General features: G+C 38.3%; 2 pseudogenes; both read left to right on the plus strand.

Annotated features, from left to right (window-relative positions):
- The first annotated feature begins 6,401 nt into the window (after nucleotides 1-6,401).
- Nucleotides 6,402-7,333, plus strand: LOC102097138 (E3 ubiquitin-protein ligase Topors-like; annotated as a pseudogene).
- A 139-nt stretch (nucleotides 7,334-7,472) lies between these two features.
- Nucleotides 7,473-10,258, plus strand: LOC135577420 (E3 ubiquitin-protein ligase Topors-like; annotated as a pseudogene).
- The last annotated feature ends 212 nt before the right edge of the window (nucleotides 10,259-10,470 follow it).

Below are 10,470 nucleotides of genomic sequence, written 5' to 3' on the forward strand. Positions count from 1 at the left end.
GCACTCCTGAAGCAGGTTGTTCACTTGGGTTTCATCTGTTTGCAGACCCAGGACACAAAGTGAACAAATGCTCGGTCAGTAGAGACAGTCAGAAGATTCACTTCAAAAGGTTGATCCGAACTGTAATGTTAATGTTAATACTGTTTGCAAAATATTATTGTAACCCACTTTACTTGTAAATCTTCCAGTAAATGAAACTGACTTTACATTTGCAGATGATACAATTCAAAGTGAAAGGCAAATCAGTAAGAGATTTATTCCAAGATCTCCTTGCTTGCACAACTCTGGAAAAAACATTTCTAGAAAGGTGGTGTTTCTCAAATTCTCAGGTTCATACATTCTAAAAGCATCTGCAGATGAAGCAAGCCATAAAAGTATCTGTGAGTTTTTTAAGATGTCAACAGATAACATGATGTAAGAAATGCTTACAATACAGCAAAACCTCAACAACAGATAGATTTTTAGAGATACCTACACTAATTTTGTAGCAAAGGAAGGAAAGAATAGGTGTGATTTTTCCTAAAATTAAATCGTATTAAAAGAAGCATGACTATCTATAATCAAAGTCCTTTTTGGTTTTAATCAGCTATATATGAATATGTTTCTCTAGTTTGGTTGGTTCATTTGCCTTTTTTACTTTCTAGCTCTAGGTAAAGGAATTATGGGATACTAATGACAGGAACTGTGTAAACATGTCAATATAGAGATCAACTTTTTTTTTAATAGTTTGAGATATACATAATTTCTGATTTATCTGGCCAAGTCTACCTTGGATCTTTGTAATCAGTATGTAAGAAAATCACAAAATCTTAACTTCTTGTACAGCACCAATGACTATTGCTGAATTAAAATCTCTTTAGCAAGAAATTCAATGTCTTCCTTTTTTTTTTTTCCTTTTCAGATCAAGAAACAGACAAAATAGTATATGATACATCAAAACAAATATCAGAACAGTCTTTTCTGTATCCCTATGTGATACAAATACTCTTATGTATACAAAATTCATTTCCTAATATGTTCCATAAGGTTGAAATATTCTTCCCTTTTACTAACCACCTTTCAACAAGCTTTGTTAGATCACTGAATCATGGCAAATGATTCTTTACATATTAGGATACTCAGTTCACACTGATGAAGTAACAAATTAAAATGTAATATGAAATGATGACACTGAGAATATTAGGAACAGTCCTTTTGATATAGGGAAAGTATTTGTAATTAGACCAAGATTTGTCCTTTAATTAAAACATTATCAGACTGATAATGCTGAGTGTAATGCAGTTTTGAGGAATTCAGTGAAATAACATTAAAACGACAAGAAGCTATCACACGTTTTTTGTCCTGAAGCAGCCATATTTCATTACACAGCACTGAAGGTTAGAAAGCAATCAACTGTGTTTTGCCATTCGCATCTCAGGCTAAGGTAATTATTAGTCTGAGAGTTTCTGTCTCTCTCTCACCAGCCCCCCTTATTTTTTTGACTGTGCTTACCCAAGAGGAAAATGAACCACAGTACTTATCAGCACAATGCATACATCAATGATACTGAAGCAACTGACCACGGCTGGAGCCATAGGTTAGCTGCAAATCCATTAGTGATCAAAAAAAATAAATAAATTTTAAAAATATATGAATCTAGGCTATATCTGAGTGATAAGTGTAGAAAAGTCACAAAACATGGCAATGTAATTTGCATTAATATTGGATCAGAAAGGCTTTTAAGAGGCCAAGTAACAGAGGTGAAAAGTTATCCATAATGGGACTGAAAACAGATTTTCTGAAATCATAATGTCAAAAATGCTTCAGTCAAGTAGTTATTTGCATTTAGTCTGAAGAAAAATATTAATTTTAGCAAAAACACACTTTTTTTTTTTTTCCTGACACAGAAGGAGGATAACCACCAGAAGAATATAAAAGAACCTAAAATAATTAAAATATATTTAAGACCTTAGGTGAAATAATGAACTTAGATTAAGGATACACTAGCATTTCAGACTAAAAATTGAAGAAAATACATTAATTTTAAAATAATTTGTACTATATTTTTTATTTGTTTTAGTTGTGTTGGTTCTGCTATGAGTTCAGTTTGTGCAAATTGGTTTTTGATAATTCTCATTTTAATTTAATGTCATCCAAAGAAATCTCCATAAAATTTCACCTTTATGATATTTCATGAATGGTCTATTTCTACACTTACTACAAAATACTTCTTTCATATATTACATTCAAAATTACAAGATAAAATTTACTAACTCCCTCTTCTGGTCAGAAGAAAGTTTAAGAAGGAAGAGACATCATTTTATATGCAGTTATACTTAAAAAAGTAAAATATTCATTTACCTAACAATCATTTTCCTAGATGTTTTTTATATTATCCAATATTTTAATTTAAATAAATGCCTTGTTTTTATCTATATATTTCTGAAGTCTTCTTTTTATCAGAAAAAATAATCTTAAATCATTGTATTCAAGGATTAATATGACAGGTATAAACGGGATCAGCACATTCAAGGTTTTATTAATTTCACTGAAGGATCAACTATAAATTCTGGCACGATGGAAAACCTTTGTTTATATAAAAGCTAAAACCTGGATTTCACAAAACAATTTTTGTTTCTGTTAATTTATGGATACTCACAATTTAAGCTATTCACAATCAAATAGAGTCAAATTGAGGTTGAATGCACAACTTTTTCTTACAAATTTCATAATTTATAAAGTACATCGAAATCAAATATGTCAGCTAAAATTCAGCTGTCCAAACTGCAGAATGATATTTGTAAATCCTGGTCAAAAAGCTTTATAAACTAAATTAACAAACTCACAAGTTGATATAATAAAAGAAATATAATTAATCCCTTCTTAAAAATAATTATGAAAACAGAGAAATCATGTGCTTCAGGAATACTAACTTGCCTCTATCAAAGAAAAACACAACATTTTCAAACAGAACAGAGATTTCTATAGCATAGCATCATCTCTTTGCCTGAAGGGATGAGACAATCGGGTTTCTATGGCTGTTTAGGAAAATAAAGTGTCAGGAATATCAACATCTGGATGTCAGAGTGTTGAATGTGCATAATTTCAGCTGGAATATTAGTTTAGCTGTTGTTTTACAGTTCTCTTCTATGTGTGGAAATGGTTTTACCTCTCCCACACATTTCCAAATACTTATTTTAAAGTTTAGGTGAGTTTTGCTGTGGTTCCTTTTTTTTTTTTTTTTTTTAACATTCAATTTACTGCTGCTGTGCAATTGTATTCTCATCAGATAAAAAATGGGAAAAATGCAACCTGAAAGACTAATTTTCTGCAGCAGCTTGAGTTCTTGTGAGAAAACTGTTTCTCACATGAATCTTTCCAACTCTGACATTACAGAGGTCTTTGCACAGAGGGCTCTATCAGGACAGATTGCATACAGAATGGAATACACCCTTTTAGATGCACTCATTGCTGGGCTACTCCACAAACCCACAACTTTTCTGTCCATGTGTGTGTGCCCGTGTGTGTGCCCATGTGTATGACTCATACGTCTGTAAGGCATAAATATCTTTGCCCAGAATTCAGCATGTGGTTACAACCTGCCACTAGGCATGCTGCAAAATACAGTTTAATCACTTTTGAGTAAGTAACATGGTCTTTCACTTCTACTGACTCATAATGCCCAAGCATAATCTTGATACATAAAATAAAATAGACGGCGTACGTGATGGTATGACTGGATACAAAGGCATTGCATAGATGAAGATGGGTGTAGGAATGATATTTGTCTGTTTCAACTACAGTTGACTAATTTAGGGTGTAAAGTATATCTGGAGGTCATCTAGGCCAACAATCTCTGTGTGTGGTCTGTCAATAGTAGACAGCACTCTTTGGCCAACAAAGCAGAGGCAGATGGTGTATGAGCAGTACAGGACCTACAGAACTGCTAATACTTCTATAATTGTTTTGGTTTGGTTTGGTTTGGTTTTTCTTAAAGGACGGAGCTAACTGTTCTCATATTTTTTAATATGTAAAGGTTGGTCTCTTTTGGAAATGTGCTTCACAGGATGTAAACCAGAATTTTACTGAACCGCTTCAAAACAGTCATTTAAGAATGGGGTAGAAGACAGAGCAAGTCCTTCCCATATGCTAGCATTATTCAAGTTCCACTCAAAACTTGCAACACTTCAAAGCCTGATTTTAGTGTGAAACAGAGACCTGGATTTGCTTGAACAGTTTAAAAATTACTATTTGCATGTACAGCTTGGGTAAACTACAGCACATTATGTACTAGTAGTAATCGATCCTGACACCAGCAGAACTCAGAGTTTGCTGTGATGTCACAGGGTAATGAGCTTAGTGCAGGAGCACACCTTGCAATGTGGTTGGTTCTTGGTTCTTCCACTGTTTCCAAAGTCACTAGGTTGGTCTGTTGTCTCTTCTCCCACCATAAGTCTTACTATACCCCACTGTTACTTTTCTTGTTCATTTTCAATATATCTTGTTCTGTGGAGATACATTCTTATTCTGTGATACTGTTTGAGCAGTATAGAAGCACCACTGAGCAGAAGCTACAGCATGCTGATTGCCCAGAAGACCCGCTTTCAGCCAGTTTCTCATGTGCCTTATTCCTGAAGAGCTTTGCAGAGAGATTGCAGCAAGGGAACAGCTGCTGATCCTTCAGAGAGAAAAAGAGGACAGTGGAGGAACAGCATCAGTAGGAAACTGAAAAGTAGAACTGAAAAGCAAAAATGTGGCCCTTTAGAAATCAGAAAGAACAAACAGGAGTGTCAAGGCTGGGCTTCTAAGGATGGAAAGAATGTCAGTATTTAGATGGCAGCAGGTGTCAGTTGCTGTATTTTTGGCATGTCTGCCTTTGTAAAGGACCAGCTGTTTTAAGACTGTTGTGAACACATGATTATACAGACTTCTGCATTCCCCTGAAAGAGGTGGTGCTGCAAAGGAGGTCCTGTGCTTAAAAACAGAGGAGAAAAGACAGTTCTGCTCATTAGTGAAGGCAGATGAAATTGGGGAGAGCAGGTTTTGAAGGAATGTAGCTCCTAAGACTGGATATTTTCTGAAGTCCTTCCTTTCTGTGTCAGGATGAAATTTATCCATGATACCTACATTTCCCAAGCATTCTGCATAGAAACCAAGCAAAGTAGTGTTGTGTTTTGTCTTTGTTTCATATGCTCTCAGTTGTAGCTATTGCTGGCTTTTTTAACCTCGAATATTACGGGTATGGGTTTATTTGTCTAGACTTTAACACTTTTTTTCTCTCTGGAAGACTAATGACTTCTGTGTCTCACTCTTTTGTAGAATATGACTTCAGCAGTGAAGGAGTTCGCAGAGAACAGTAACTTTTTGCCCTAAGCTGACACAAGTAAGTAGCACCACATGCAAGCATATTGGAGGAGGACCTCCCAGAGGAGGGCTACAAAGATGTTCAGGTGGCTGGAGCACATCCCCCATGAGGACAGGCTGAGAGAGATTGGGTTGTTTAGCCTGCAGAAGAAAAGGTGTCAAGGACACTTTGTAGCCACCTTACAGTACTTAAAAGGGAAAGATGAGGAGGGGGCCTCTTCATCAGGCAGTGTAGTGATAGGAAAAGGAGTACCAGTTTAAAACTGAAAAAGGGCACATTCAGATCATATATTAGGAAGAAATTACTTACTGTGAGGATGGTGAGACACTGGAGCAGCTTGTGCAGAGAAGCCGTGGATGCCCCCTCCCTGGAAGTATTCAAGACCAGGCTAGATGAGGTTTTGAGCAACCTGATCTAGGAGAAGTTATACCTGCCCATGGTAGGGGGTTGGAACTAGATGATCTTTAAGGTCCCTTGCAACTCAAACTATTCTATGATTATAGTACTGTAACCCTGGACAGTGACTTAAGCACCACACAGCTGCTTGCTAACACCACACTGTGGGATGGGGGAGACAATTGGAAGGGCTAAAGTAAGAAAACTTGTGGATTGAGACAAAGACAGTTTAATAAATAAAAAAAAAAAAAAAAAGTTACACGTGAAAGCAAAGCAAAAAAAAAAAGGAACTGACTCACTACTTCCCATGAGCAGGGAAGTGTCTTACCATCCTCAGGAAATTGGGGCTCTATCATGCACAATTACCTGGGAATACAAATGCAGTAACTCCAAACTCCCCCTACTTCCTTCTTCTTCCTATAGCTTTTATTACTGAGTGTGATGTCACATGGATGTCACTTTGTTTAGCTGGGGTCAGCTGTCCCAGCTGTGTCCCCTCCCAACTTCTTGCACACCCTCAGCCAACTCACTGGCAGGGCAGTCTGAGATGCAGAAAAGGCCCTGAGGCTGTGTAAGCACTGTTCAGCAATAACTAAAATATTCTGCTGTTATTATCACTATTTTAATCACAAATCCAAAACACAGCATCATGTAAGCTACTATGAAGAAATTTAACACTGTCCCAGCCAAAATCAGTATACCTGGGGGTTCTAAACAAGCATCTCCTGATTCTAAAGCCCCATCTGCTTGGACAGGTTTGACAATGTTGGCTGTATAAATTACTGCTTTTACAAGTTCTGTTTCTGTTTTGCCAGCCATTCAAGTAGTCTTTCTACTCTATTTTCCACAGAATTCTTGAGGAGGATGACTTTAAGGTATACATATTCAGACTTTGAGAAAATGGCTCTTTTGTCAGCCCTGAGGGCTGGAGCTCTCCCTAACGTGGGAATACCATACTTCAGCTGAGTTTGTCAGTTTCTCCCTGTCTCCTTTTAACTTAGAAGCATATGACCAGAATGCCAAATATCAGTCTCCTGCTCCATTGTATGATGAAGAAAACTATTCAAACTCATTGGTTATTACAATATCTCCACATGAGGCAGATGCTCAAGAACCAGATCAAGGTTCATCTATTTACTGGTATTGATCATCCCCCTTGAGTGACAAAACTCCAGGGCTATCATGTTTCATTTCTGGAGGGAGAGGTTCATGTCACAATACGTTCTGCTCTAGAGGTTTCAGAAAGTCCTGGTGAGGACTGCTGTGAAGACAACTGAACAGTAAACTCAGATACAGGCTGATGTTGACTTAAATGACAGTGGTTGTTCTTTGGACAATTGTGTTATTGTTTGTTATGTCAAGCCATTAGCAGAGAGGACATTAGAACCTCTTAAGGTACCCTTGGAGACTGAGGAGTCAGTCAGAGGGAAGAAAAAAAAGAAACAGCAGCCAAATCAGTTACACTGTTACAGTGACAGTGAACCAAGCAGAAGTTCTTTGCCATACCCCTTCATGTATTCAGAGAATATAGGTAGGTTTAGAAGCTGCTCATCCCTTGCAGCTGAGAAGATGATAAGGACAAATGTAAAGTGAAAGGCCTGTTTCTGCAGGACTTGATCTAGTGTCCCTCTTCAGGAAAGAACACAATGTGGTCTTCTTGTAATCACAGATTGTGTAGAAAAGGAAAGTGCATGAGTCTGCAGTCCTACTAACAGCACAGTTGAGGCAAGATATGGCCATAGGACTAGGAAGATACATCATGGCAAAAGCCAGCTTACAAAGAGATGTTCAAGTAACAGATCAAGTAGCATACACAGGAGCAAAAGAAACAAGAGCATGTTGAGAACTCATGACACCAACATCTCTCAAGAAAGCCAGTGAGAGACTAAGACATGAAAGCACTACATCCAGAGAAGTAAGTAGATCACAAGCACATAATAAAGGCCCTGAAAAAAAGCATAGACAGTCATCATTACTCCATGGGAGACAATTGCCAAAGTAGAAACCAGGATAGTTCTGCTTTTTATAGTCAAAACATCACCTAATATGCCTACAAATACTCATGCAGGAGGATAACTCAATCTAATGCTCAATATTGAGGGCAATCTACTAGTCCAGAATATATCTACAGACTTTTATTGAAATTATAGGTCTGCATAACTGGAGGGGGCTCTATGAGAGACACTATTGTTATTTTGAAAGCTGCAGGTCAAGGAGTCATTCAAGCAGTATGTCAAGGTCACCTTCTGGAGGTAGTGATGGAATTAGAAGTGAAAAGCCTCTTGGAAAAAGGAAGTGTGAAACCACTTGGACAGTGCAGGTAGGGACAGGACCATTCTAAATAAAGGAAATGACCAGAAGAAATCTTTATCAGAATTCAAAGACTGTTAAAAAAATGAAGAAAGCCTTTCTGACAATCAAGCAAGGAGCAATACAAAGTTAAAGAAAAAGAAAACAAGAGAGTAGGGACTGAAGTGTGGAGACAGTCTATGAAGGAAAAATCATGCAATGAGGCAGTGTAAAAAGAAAAAGGAAAATCATTAAAACAAACAGAAAAATCACACAAGTAACTTGGCACATTCTTTTCCAGTTGTGATAACAACTGATAGTGATAGTGACAAGGAGCTAGAAAGTATTGAATTTGTTAGCAACATTACTTGGACAGGCACAAGTCAGATAAATGAGAAGGAAAATGAGCCTCCATCATCTTTTCTGGGAGTGACAGAATGTGAAGATGCAAGGAAACTGGACTAGCCACAAAAAAATTATAGATTTACTACCACAGGGATCTTAGATGGTGACATGAGAAATGCTGAAGTTGAGCGTTGAGAAAGAGCAACTGATCAGAGGCTTGTCATAATAGATACCAGTATTAACAGTCCACACACAGAAACTGTAAGTAGCCACGTTCAATGTGCGCAAGCAGCATCCTCCAGTCAACTGTCTTATCTCACCACTGCCTTTCTAGAGCATCCAGAAGAATCACCATTGATACTAAGACTGACAAAGAGATTTGTCTGTAGATCCTACCTATTGTTTTGATTCCTCAGGAAAAAAAAGAAGAAAAAAAAAAAAGTATACTTTACCCTGAACAATTCTTAAAAGTGAAGAAGATAGAGTATTGCCAGCATATAACTTTTAAAGTTCCTCTGAGCCAGGTTTGAAAGTTGTAATTTCATAAAACAATACTGTATTTTCATAGTTTGTACAATATATCCACATAATGTTTCAAATATGTGTAAAAACCAAACAAAAATACAGAAATGGGTCACTTGCTTTCTTTGAGACATGGTTCCCTTCTCCCTTCACTTGTACTTGGGATAATGTTCCTCAGAGAAGCAAAATAGACTCTTCTCCCTGAACGTACAGAACAGAGTAGGCTATAGAACTGACCCTCATTCTTGAGTCTACTTGCAGCTACACAAGTGTGATCCTTGGCAGCACTTCCTTTTGTGGGGAGAAATTTGAATGTTAATTTTATGGTGGTTTTGATAGGATACTCACTAGAGCAAAGATTTGGAGCTCTAATCCTATTAGCCTGTTTTGCATCCATTACAATTCAGAGTGAGAGCACAAACACTTGACCACATGGAGGAGGAATCACAGACACTCAAGGTCTGGTAGGGAGAGGAGTGTAAACAGGGAGCAGCAACCTGGACATCGTCCTGCACTTGCCACCCAGGGGGATAACTAGTCTGATATAAACCGTTTGCACTTTGTCTTGTTTATGAGTTTTATTTCTGCTTGAAGCAGAGGAGCAAAATTTGCAGGATGCAGGGTAAAATACTCAGGACACCCACAGTCACACACACAGTTGGATACAATCACACAACCAGCTTGGTGTACCAGCCCCCAGGTGGCACTGGAGTGTTGGAGTCGCTGAAGCAGGCAGCATGGGCCCCTGCTATTGGAGAGCTCTTGGGTCACCAGACTGAGCTCCTGCTGGAAGCTTCTGTGCTGCCCGGCCACTCTTCCCCTCTGCTGTAGCCATGTGACCCAGCTGTCTCAGACTAGGGATGTCCTTCCTGCCTAGAATGTGCAAATCCATCTTTTGGGGCTGAAGAAGGTAAGGTGGTGGCAGGTCTTTGGCCAGGTCTCACTATCCCTCCTCCATAACCAAAGATCACCTCAGTCCATGCAGCAGTACAGACAGCAGTGGTCTAGGAGAACAGTACCCCCTGCCCAGCAACATTGGCTAGGTATCCACTGGTGGAAGTCTGAACAAATTAGAACAGTTTTACTCCCTTTGAGTTTTCTGAACAGTTGTTGGTAACCCTGCAGATTCAACGTTTGAGATGCCTGGGCAGTGGCCACCTTCAGTAATCCTTTCATGGACACCCAAATCAGCTGTGGTCATGGAAAGCATATGCCTACTACAATAGGAGAAAGGCTGATGCTTTCCTTATCAATGAACAATAACACTTAGCAGGGATAGTTCAAAACTCTTGAAATGGGCTCCTGGATTGCAGTATCATGTACCACAGGAAAGTTATGAAAGCATTTCCCAGAGAAAATTAATTCAATGGAAGCATTTCATTCCCTTAGCTGTTCCTGGATGTAGGGAAAATCTTACTCACTGAATACTGTGAAAGGTCACAAATACTTGTTTCCTCTCTCCTCCCATAGCCCTGTTTCCTTTGATTGGAGAGACTCAGGCATGCAAAAAGAAAGCATGCAATGTATACCAACAGGTCCTGCTCTGTTAACAAGAATATAGGCACTACTCCTCC

This window comes from Columba livia, chromosome Z (assembly GCF_036013475.1).
Source record: "Columba livia isolate bColLiv1 breed racing homer chromosome Z, bColLiv1.pat.W.v2, whole genome shotgun sequence".
NCBI lineage: Eukaryota > Metazoa > Chordata > Aves > Columbiformes > Columbidae > Columba > Columba livia.